At 36.0% G+C, this 12,194-nt stretch overlaps 1 long non-coding RNA gene across 1 annotated transcript in view; it reads right to left on the bottom strand.

Annotated features, from left to right (window-relative positions):
- Positions 1 to 606: 606 nt before the first annotated feature.
- Positions 607 to 12,194, bottom strand: part of LOC139082656 (uncharacterized) — a 31,586-nt gene continuing 19,998 nt past the window's right edge. Inside the window, exons 2-4 of the long non-coding RNA XR_011538863.1 lie at positions 9,572 to 9,607; positions 8,509 to 8,639; positions 607 to 2,338 (exon numbers count right to left, since the gene is read on the bottom strand). This is a non-coding gene — a long non-coding RNA (uncharacterized lncRNA). The remainder of the gene's footprint in view (positions 2,339 to 8,508; positions 8,640 to 9,571; positions 9,608 to 12,194) is intronic.

Raw genomic sequence — 12,194 nt, 5'->3', positions numbered from 1 at the left:
AGCTCAAGGTCCCAGGCCAAGAACATTCACAGAAAACCAGGGACTAAGGCTCAGGATAAGCCCATAAGTGCTGGTTCCCCAATTTTTTAGTGCCTAATTTGTAAGAGGATTAATTAAGGAGACTAAAAAATATTATAAGTCTCCTTTCATGAAATTTCTTCCTTATACTTTTTGTTTTTGGTGAGGAAGATTAGCCTTGAGCTAAAATCCACCTCCAATCCTCCTCTTTTTGCTGAGGAAGATTGGCCTGAGCTAAAACCTGTGCCCATCTTCCTCCATTTTATATGTGGGACACCTGTCATAGCATGGCTTGATAAGTGGTGTGTAGGTCTGCACTTCGGATCTGAACTGGTGAACCCCATGCTGCCAAAGCAGAGCATGCGAACTCAACTGCTACGCCACCAGGCCAGCCCCAACTTCCTTATACTTTTGATCAGAGAAGTTCAAGCTAAATAGAAATTTAATGTGTAATTATATTAATACATAAAATTCTATGTGTCTTTACATTGAGTTCTGGAAATAAAAATATTTAGATAACCATCATCTCATTATCAACAATAGTAGACGTGGAAGCAATAGGACAAAATGTTCTATTTATTTTTCTATTTATATATTTTCTCTTAACAAAGTAAATTAACTAAAATAAAATTAGGCTTTTTTATTTCAAAAATAATTTTTACAGCACATTAAGAAAATTCTTCTAGCTTATGTTCCTCGTTAAAAGAAACAACTAGGAAATCAAAAACAGAAATTGAAACATAAAATAACAAGCAATCTGTGAAAAGGGCTTTCTTTGTTTCAACTCTCTCCTTCTGACCAATGATAACGTATGTTAGGAAGCTTCCACACTGTGTGATAACAGTTTACTCTGACACCTAACTAAACAACCAAATCTCTCCAATTTGGCTTCAGCAAAATATGAATAGAGAGCATATCCATCAGCCTTCTCTTCTTGGAAGCGATATGTAGAGAACCCTCACACACAGTTTCTTCTCACATCCTCCAGCACCATCCAAATCACTGAGCCGCTTCATTTTTCACTACATGCCATAATTCTAACTTCGGGCGTGCACCTCAGATAGTTATTTGCTTTCCTGAAAGACAGAGTTGTGTGAGCATTCAGGTCTTTACTCTTCATTCCAAGGATGACCTCAGAATTAGCTCTTATGCCATCTTCAAATATGAAAATTTCATGAAAATACGGCAGGGACCCATACTTCTTGCATTACCTTTTCTTTCAGGAACTGCGAGACACAATACCTCTCCCCATTTTGACTGTACAGACATTACTCTAAAATATTTTGAGCTCCAGGTGATATCTGAGGCAAATGTGTAAATCCTTTATCTTTAAAAATAAAAATGTTAGTTTTAAATGAGAACGGCTGTGAAGAGGGAACCCAGCAGCAATGATTTTTCATGCCCTAGGCACTGACGCTCCCACACATAGGTGAAATAAGGTGCAGACTTTGACAATGGACAGAATGAGTGTTCTTGTTTTAAGAAAACATGGAAACACACATTTTATTGCAAATATTTCAATGTAAAAATAAAGTATTTGTCCTCATTTTAGTGGGCTTCTAAGTTGATGAGCTGCTTAAAGCAGTAATACTGGCTGCACATATGTTAAAAGAGCTGCCAGATGATGCCTGTTCCAAGGATAACACAGGACACCCTCATAGTGTAGGCGGAGGGTAGGGGAGAGAGAGGGACTGATGCAGAACTGACAGTCCTGATAGGAGCAGATGGTGGTGAATACTCACAAAGCTTTTTAATACACACCATTCCTTATTCCAAGCTATTGTATGGGGACTTTCTGTATGCCAGAGCTTTCAAAGCTAATTGCCTTTGTATCTGCTGCCATAACTGTTTGTCCAAGGGGAGAGCTGAGGGTGAGGGGACAGAAGAGAATGTAACATGGACTTCCTGGCACTCTACTACTTCCTTATTCAACTGTCTATTAATTATGTAATTTCACAGTTCACAGATTTCAGAAGGTGCAGCCAGGAATAGATCAGATGCCCTTTGGGGTTAGAGAGTAGAAAAGAGAGAAGAAATTAGGGAGGGCAAGGGTTGGAAAAGGCTATGTTTAATTTCATGAGAAAGTCATAAAATCAAGCTCAGCATTGGAAAAAAATTATCTTAAAAAAAAAGCACCAGAGTGTATCCAAAGAAAAGTTAGGAGAGATTGGGGTTTCTCCTAAACCTGGGTAAGAGTTCCTGAAGAAATGTGCTTTCTGTACATCTTCTGTAGGAGAGATTTTGTTTCCAGGTGTCATCTTTGAACCACTTGCTGTCCATCATTTTTACTTGCTGAGCACCCACTGTGTGCTTTTGAGAGCTATAAAGGATAGAAAAGAGAGTGTATTAGTCAGGGTTCTTCAGAGAAACAGAACTAATCATTTGGTAAATATATAAATGGAGAGAGATTTATTTTAAGAAATGAGAACATGAGATTTTACAAGCTGGAAGGTCCAAAATCCGTAGAGTAGGCCAACAGGCTGGAGACCCAGAGAACAGATGATGCTGCAGCTTGAGCCTGAAGACAGTCTGGAGGCAGAATCCCCTCTTCCGTGCGGGACCTCAGTCTTTTCTCTTAAGGCCGTCAACTGATTGAATGAGGCCCACTCACAATATGGAGGGTAATAGCTTTACTCAATCTATCAATTTAAATGTTAATCTTATCTAAAAAATGCCTTCACAGTAACATCCAGATTGGTGTTTAACTAAATATCTGAGTCCTGTGCCTAACAAAGTTAACACATAAAATTAATCATCACACACAAATCACCCTCTTCATTTAACCTAAAATAGAATGAACCAAATGGCCATAGAAATTTTCCTCAGAGACTCATCTCATTTCCATTTATATGAAAATGCTTGTCCTCTGTGAAGATTTGTTAAGGAAAACTAAACTTTATGAACTTTGTTTCCCAGGAATATTCTTTAAATATTGTCTTATTTTTTAAAAATAAAAATTCTGAAATATCAAAAAAGTTCACCAGTTTTTCCTCTGAATATTCAAAATTACCTTTCCCAATAAACTTCTCAGTTATAGGAATTGACTTAAATGAAAGCAAATGGTATTGTTTTCCATAAGATACTGCTTGTTCTCTGCTGCAGTGTTGCTCAACGGCAAGGAGTTCCCAACTGTGTAGAATATAATGCATTCAATGAAAAAGGTGCCCCTTGGAGTTGAGCAATGTCCCTGCTTATTGTGGCAGTACAGAAGCAGCTGCCACTTTACTATCTGTGGCCAAAATGTTAGCAAAGGTGAAAATAGGAGACCCCCACAAAAGGAACTGGGGAAGAGGTGGCCAACTGGAGCAACACCCGCCAGGGCTGAGCACTTTAGGTATCTTGTGGCTAAAAGCAAGGAGAGCTGTATGAAGCCAAACTTCATAGAACTCCCCACCCCACCACACTCTAGTGATACGATGTCTTCTGTATTCTTCATGCCCATCTCTCTTAGAATTTTAGGGATGGAAGTTTATAAGCAAAATTAAAATTTTAACTACTTAAAACTAGTGGTTGATTAACTATACAAATCATATTAGACAGTATTTTCTGATAACTCATCTCATGAATCTTTTAATCACAGATTGATATTATAAAATAGAGGGTAAATAGTATGTATCCATGTAGAATACAGAGAAACTGAGACATATAACACTTAATTAGATTGTACTTAGATTTATAAATCAGTGAAAAACCTAGATTGGAATCCAAGTGGTGTTTTTATTTATATTATTTGTCTATTCAGAGAACCAAATGGCATCACTTACATTTCAGAAAGAACAATAAATCAACCTAAATCTCCTTCACAAGCCCTAGATAGTATAAATTCAGTATTCTAAAATGAAAAAGCACCTTAGATTAAAATATCAATATAACTGTCTTCAAAGGAATCAAATAAAATATTAAATCTCAAAGAAGTTTGTTTATACTGACACGCTCAGTGAAAAATATCAAAATCAGTTTGTCTAAGCAATAAACCTATGAAAATCAAGTTGCCAAACATAAATGCTTATAGGTGACATTGTCTATTATTATGGTCCTAAACAAATACTGCTGACAACTAGATAATACATTTAAAGCATGAAATGCAATGATTCGGAATACTGATTTTTTCTACTACCTTTTTATAACATATTTCTTAATAGTGAAACATGACGAAGGCAGATTCCTGAGAAAGAGACAGTCTTGATTTAGAACTTACCTATTTCCTGACAGGCTAAAAATTCTTGCTATTCTTTCATCTTTTCCATGCAAGACTTCAAGTGTACTCAGCTGTCAGAACAGTTAATGCAAAGAAAAGTTAATCTTTTCTGGTGTCTGGCTTATACTCGGTCCTCCCAGAAGCTCAACTGTGAGATTAGCATTTATGTGCAAGTAGTTTATTGGGGCGATAATCCTAAAGATTGAAGAAGAGAGGCAAGGAAGGGAAGGAAGCCAATATTCGGTGTTTCATAAGCAGATTGTGAACAACTAGCGTTCTATCTGGCTCCGTACACTTGGCAGAGGGTGAGAAATACGCCCTAGGGTTTTACAATAGGAAGAGAGAGAGAGCAGGGGTATTTATGCACCAAATTCCCATTTGTTATTTGTGGGCTACTAATGGATGGGTACTTCTGGCCTCCCCTGCCTGAGGCTGCTGCAGTCACAAAAAGCCTTTCGAGTAATACCCGAAGGTACTTGCATTAAAAAGGTAGTGAATGGCAAAGGGATACAGTTTGGAAACCCACAGCATCTGTTAACAGTTCTTAGCCCCAGATGTACACTAGATTCATAATTACAGCGTGGTCGTCAGTCTTTAACCCTTTATCTCCTAGACTCTTTGGTGCGCCATCCCTCTAATATTTTTCTAGTGGTAGCCTAAGGCAGGGATCCTCAATGACCCTGCCAGCACCATATGTCAGGGTCTACTGTGAGATGTGCAGCACTAATGTATCATTAATAAGAGTTCAGATAACAAAAATTTGAAAATAATTAAGCTTTTTAATGAATTTAAATAAACCCCAGGATATCCCTTTTAATGCATCCCTCTAACTTCCTGGAGTGATATGTTTCTTAAGTGAAAGAGTAAAGGATAGAGTGAAAATTTGTACTCTGAAACACTTATAGCTAAGAGCTTACCTCATCGACCCCACAAATTATAGGGTCTCTCTCATATGGACAAACTTGATTTTGTATTTTCTGGATTAAAAGTGTTGGGAGTCTGGTAAAGGCAGCAATCCATCTCATATATATTCCTTCTGAGTAAGGGACTTGCAAAGGACATGCCAAACACAAATCCTCAAAGAGTTTGAGGCATATTCTCTCCTTTTTTTGAGAAAAAGTTTAACTTTTATGAGAAATTTAGTTAGACGTCTGATCAAGTACTTTCCAAAGGGCATATAATTATCCAGATTGCAAACAGCATTCAAAATTGGAAAAGATTGGCATGTTATCACATACAGGTTTAAAATCGGTCATGGAGAAGTAAAGTGCATTATAATTTTAGCCACCCAGAAGAACAAAGAAGAGAGAATGTATACACATTAGAATATTTAATAAAATGTTCTCAAAGCAGAATTTGTTAAATGTCTTAGGATATCCAAGAGATGCGACAAGAGTGGCGAGTACGTATTTCAGTGCATTTTGTGAAATGGAATCAGAGTGGAATTTGTCCAAGAGACCATCATTAGAAAAGAGATTAATTATTAATTGAACCCTTTGAACATTGAGTACTATGCTAATAAAAAGAACTTGCCCTTACAGCGCTTAATTCATGCACAAAGTCAGAATATGAACATCAAAATTTAAATACTAGAAAAGTCATCAGACAACTGTATATAAATATTTTGAAATGACAGGTTGAGACAATAAGTGCCAGAAGTTCATAGAAGGGCCTCATCATTAGTGATGACTTGGTTGACAAGAAGGAGATTGAACTGGACCTGAAAGATTCGTAACGTTTGGACAGGATCAAAGAACCATCCATCATCAGGTTAAGCACAGAAGAAAGAAACAATGAGTAGAGAGACCTTACCAAAGACTACTTAGAACAGTACCTCACATAATGATTATTGATATAGTAGCTATACGATGAATAATTCAATATTCAAAGAATATTCAGAATTCAATAACTCAATATCTCAATATTATTTTTAAGCTGGTTGTTATTAAACAACCATTAAGGGGCTGGCCCCATGCATAGTAGTTAAGTTCAGTGTGGTCTGTTTTAGTGGCCCAGGTTCGCAAGTTCAGATCCCGGGCATGGACCTATACCACTCATCTGCCAGGCTGTGGCAGTGTCTCACATATAAAGTGGAGGAAGATTGGCACAGATGTTAGTTTAGGGCTAATCTTCCTCAAGCAAAAAAAGAAGAAGGTTAGCAACAGATATTAGCTTAGGGCTAATCTTCCTCAGCAAAAAAAAAATTAAAAGAACGGAGTCATTTTTTTATGAGATCCATTTCATCTCTGCATTGTTAATATTTATATCAATTTTTCCCAAGCATCAGACAGTAGGTCACTAATTAAAGGATTTAATGCTACTAAATTTTGAAAGTTTTTTCTTAAAGACCATTAGAAGAAAAAGAAACGTCTTGTTAAAGACTACTCTGAATAATCCCTTTTTATATTAAAGCCTTAATTTTCAAGTCAATCCAGATTGGGTTCTTCTGAATCATGAAAAATGACCTAGAGAATAACAGGAATCTTGCTGCTTTTATCATCAAATTTTCCCATTAAAAAGAAGCAGTGGAGAAAAAAACGTTATGTTTAGGGGCATCATGAGACCACTCAGACAAGATAATTTGGGCAAAATTATCCCAAAAGGAATATTTCAAAAGGACATTTATCCGTATCTTTGTAGAAATGCCAGACTGAGGTCCCTGCAACCTTCCTTGATAACCTGAGTTTCTTGAGACCACAAATATACCTAAAATTTAATGGGTTTTTAAATTCTATGCAAGGCATGTTTTAACGAGCTTTATGTATATTCCCATTTATTCCTTACAATAACCCTATAAGGTAGGAAATATTATTGTCCCCGTTTTACAAATGAGGAAAACTAAACTACAAAAAGATTAAGAAATTTGCCCAAGGTTTCAAAAATAGTTAAGATTTGAACCCAAGATGTTTGAGAAACATGTTTGCACCTAATATTAATAGTTATAATAACTGTTTTAATAACTTCAGCTACTAATTATAATATCTGTGTCATTTCTGAAGCTGTTTCTTTTGACTATCTTCATTCTCATTATGGATCATATTTTTCTGCTTCTTTGCATAACTGATAACCTTTTATTGGATTCACACATTATGAATTTTGCCTTGATAGAGATTTTTGTATTCCTTTAATTCTTGAGCCTCATTCTCGGATTCAGTTACATTTCTTGGAAATAGTTTGAGCTCTTGAGGCTTACTTTTAAACTTTGTTAGACGGGACCCAAGTAGTCTTTAGTCTAGAGCTGGTTTTGCCCCACCACTGATGCAACGCCCTATGAGTACTTTGCCCCAGCCCATATACTAGGAAAATCTTTCCACTTTGGCTGGTGAGAACATGAAACAGTTGTGATCCTGTGTGAGGGCTGGCAATTATTCTGTCTGTTCCTTTCTCTGGGTGGTTCTTTCCACTCCCTCAGACAGTTCCTCACCTGCATTCACCAATCAGTACTCATCTGAAGGCTTGAAAGGAACCCTCTGCGTATCTCCAGAACTCACTCTCTGTGTAGGTCCTTCCTCCCACTATTCTGCCTTGAAAATTACAATTACTTTGGCCTTCGTGAATTCTTAGCTCTGTCTCCTCAACTCAGGAAGACCACTGGGTGCTGTTTGGGTATCACTTCCATCTGCTGCTGCCTGTAAACTCTTCAAAAATGAAAGGAGAGCAATTTTAGGGCTCACTTTGTATTCCTTTTCACAGTGATCATTGTTCTTTGTTGCTTGTTTTTCAAAGTCTGCAAACCATTTTTTCTCCTTTTTTTTTTATTTTTCATTTTTTGAGTTGTTTAATGCAATAGGGTAAATCCAGCCCATATTATTCCATCTTAACCAGAAGTGAAAAAACTGTGCCAGAGAAATTCATTTCCAGAAATCTAACCTTAGACATTGCTCTACCAGTGCTAAGCATCTAAGTCAACTGGGAGATGAAACGTGAAAAGAAGTAAGTGGTAGGGTTCATAATTGTCGCCATTCTTCATAGAAGTCAGGTTATGACCAGGAAACAGATGGTACACTCAAACTGGATAATTTTAGGAGAAGCTAATCAGGGAAGAATTTAGCAAGGTATTAACATTGTTTAGGAAAAGCAATAAGGAATGACGCAGTATCCCAAGATTAGTAATAGGAGAGCTGTTGCCACCCTAGGCCTGAAAGTTGAGGAGTTGCTCAACTAATAGAGCACAGAGACAGAATTGTCCTTAAGAGAAGCTGTAGGCATCAGTAGAGAAACGCAGCCAACCTAAACTTATCTAGCAAAAAATAATTAGGTCAATATGAACCCTCACCTCACAATAATCCTACCTTCAAGATCTCCTGCCAAAGCCTCTTATTGATCCCAACCAGAAGCTGGAGGTCAAAGGAGTCGTTTGATCTGTTCTATGGGTCAATGTCAAGAATGATTGGTGCAGAATTGAGAAGCGTAGAGATTTCACCTGGAAAGACAAATGGAAGATTTCCAGGACGCTTCACCAAAGTAAACTGGAAAATATGACGTGTACATTATTACTAACTCAAAAAGCTGACAAAGATGAGCTGAAGGGAATAAAACAGTCATGTCATATCAAATATAACCACAGTAAAAAATGATGGCCACATTAGCACATCTATATGGATGATATCTTTACAAAGCATCCAGGGTAGTCTGATAATTATACACACAAGAAATCTGAATAAGCATCACAACCAATTTAACCATTTAAGCATTGTTTAATAGTAGTTTAGTAAGAAGTTGTTAACATATCATTCATCAGGTATCTTTAAGTTCTCAGCATTATACCAGGAAATAGGAATAATATAAAGAAGCAAATTATGTGTTCGTTGTGGTCAAGGACTTTACAATATTTAGGAAAATAAAATATGGGTGCAACTAAACAATCAATTAAATACCCACACAAACAGATACAACATGATTTGTTATCCAGATGATAAATGATATAAAAATGAAGAGTCATAGCATGAAAAGATAATATAAAGAAGCAAATTATGTGTTCGTTGTGGTCAAGGACTTTACAATATTTAGGAAAATAAAATATGGGTGCAACTAAACAATCAATTAAATACCCACACAAACAGATACAACATGATTTGTTATCCAGATGATAAATGATATAAAAATGAAGAGTCATAGCATGAAAAGATCAGCATAGAATGAAATATATGTAGGTCATTAATTTGCTTTTTAGAGTAATTTGTAGATTTATATACTGCTTTCTTACAAAATTTTGAAGATGTAGAATTTTTTACTGATTTCTCTGTTGTTGGAGCCCTGTTATTGGCCACCTTCAGTTTTCTGATATCTCTCCCACCTAATAAAAGTCCTATTACTTAGCTACTACAAAAAATGTTATTAACAATAAGTACTAACCGGTGTTGTCCAGTCAAACAGCTGCTAGAATCCAAACTATAGAACAAAGAGAAAAGTGTCATGATATGAGAGCATTTATCATACTTTGATATAAAAATTTAAAAAACTGATAACATAAATTAAGAAATTAAGACCAAAGTCTCCTTAGTTTTGGAAATGATTCAGGGGCAACGTAGCTTAATTGGATTAAAAATAACGTTTCAAACTTGCCTTTCCATTAAAGCGTCACAAAAGGCCAGGTTTATAAAACATGCAATAATTCCTCTATCCAATAGCTCTTCTGATTCGCTTGGCATAGATTAGAAAGATGATATCCACAGAGGTGTTTCAGAACCAAGCAGCCATCAAATAAATGTGATGATTTAATTTGTACAATCAGTTGAGGGTCAAACGGTTAGCTTCACCTGGTAGAACTGCCTTCTGACTTCCCTCTGCTTCTTTTGTCTTCCAGAGTTTAGTTCATATCTATCACCTCTAGCCTAGATTTTTTAATTAATAATTTAAGTGGCTCTCTAAGGCACTTCACGAGTTCCTTGACTGAATCTACCCAGAGCTATTAAATTGTCTTTCTCCTTTCTCCTTACTTACACAGAGTTGATGTGAAGCCATAGGAATTCTTTTTCAATCAATCAAGCATAATATAAACATCAGGCACTTTCTACAAAATGAAGGACCATCTCAGAAATGCTCAGCTAGTACCAATTTAGAAATTCTGACTAATCCATTGCATTGTGAAATTTGGATGAAGAGATACTATCACTAAAATCCCAAATTTTCTGGGTGCTTCCAAGACACGAAAAATGAAGAATTCAGCTTTAAATAGCTTACAGCTTGACCTTCACAGATGTTGACTTAAGAAAGGGTTCAGCAATTTGTGAAATCTGCATTTCTATTTTGTAGAATTATAAAAACCATGAAATCCGACCTTGAATCAAATAATCTTGCTTTTCAAGCACACAGAATATAAGCAGCCTGCTCACAGACAAAAAGAACGCCATTAAAGAATCAGGAAAAATATCCTGTTCCTTGGGCTAAATTTATTTCTGTTGTTTTCCATTGTCTCCCTCCTGTAACTGAAGAATGAATAGAACCTCTGCTTATACATTCCATCACACGGAAATCGTAAGAACAACATAAACTGAGTAACGAAGGAGGAAAACAGAAAATATGCTACCATAATTCTTTAAAATTTTACCTATTTTCTATAACCTGAAATAACTGATTTCTTAACTAAGAAATTGTTAAAAATGATATTAGTGAATCTGAACAATTTTGATGGGATTAGATGTAAACACTTTCTAGAAGTTCTTTCCTTACAAGATACCAATAGTTCATAGGATCTGACTCAAATGGATCAAAGTTTTTCTCTAAATATTTAAATTTTCCTGTTTATTCTTTAAAATTAGTTAAAGAGGACTTCCGTGATGGCAATCCAAATTTTCTCTTCTGCTCATACTTTGTCCATATAAAAAATGTATTAGAAAGTGGTAGAAAGATTTAAGATTAGAGAGTAATAAATGTACTTAATCTGTTTTCAATTATGGCAACCCTCTTAAAAGGGTAATTATTGAGAGTGAGACCACACGAATTTTTTAAAAAGAATTCACTTCTATTCATCTTATATAAAGCTTTAAGTTTCACCAGAAACCGAAAGGCATACGTTCCCTAAGATTAAAAGCAAGTGGTAAGTGTTTCTGTGTCGCTATAAATGATCTCTTTAAGGGAGAAAAAGACGATAAAGAAGAAAAAAAATACTAGCAGGCAATGAGCTTGAATAATGGACTCTTAGAAAAGGCAAAATCAGACTCTAGTTAAAACTATAAATTGAGATGCTGCATTATTCACTTTCTGTGCAACCACATATAAATTTGAACTGCTATTTGCAAGTGGGTGGTTCCACAGTGAGACCATATAATGCACAAAGATATTTAGGCAATGTATCAGTGATATTAAGAAGTATTATTTAATGTGCTGCAGAATACTATAAATTGCACATGATAACACTCTCATAAATTGGACTTAGAATAATAATCTGTGTACTAATGGGGCAATGACTTTCTAAGAGAAGGAGAGTACTTTGAAAAACTCCACTGTCTTAAGACCAGGCTGAATCTCAGCCTCCACAGAAAATTTAATACCTATCGCTTTCAAAGTTCTGTGTATCACATTGAAACAATAGTAAGGCAAACATAAATGCAGCAAATTTGAAACCAAGTTTGAAATCTACACTATAAAAGCAAACATCTCATTTTTCAACATCTGGAGGTATGGAATTTTCAGCATATTTCCCAATGGTAAGCCCAGCAAGCAGGAGAGTCAATCAAATTATATCTCTTCCCTTTGAAAAGATTGTCCAACCTACGCCTTTTATAGTGCCTTTATTCCCCTACCCTCATGAGCTCAAAATCTCTCCCACCTAAACAATGTTCAAGGGTGTTATGTTGTATCAGTGATTATTTTCACAGTGGCATCTCCCCAGTGAGTTGGCACCAAAAAATACACAGAGAAAGATGTGCTCAGGTGTACAATGCCACAGCACAACACGCCATTGAAAGGACAGGCATTTGGAGTAGATTTTATGCAGATAATGTACTCACGCTGCACTTTTTACCCCCTCTTAATC

Source organism: Equus przewalskii, chromosome 3, assembly GCF_037783145.1.
Source record: "Equus przewalskii isolate Varuska chromosome 3, EquPr2, whole genome shotgun sequence".
NCBI classification, from domain to species: Eukaryota; Metazoa; Chordata; class Mammalia; order Perissodactyla; family Equidae; genus Equus; species Equus przewalskii.
This window is presented reverse-complemented; position numbering and strand designations above follow the sequence as displayed.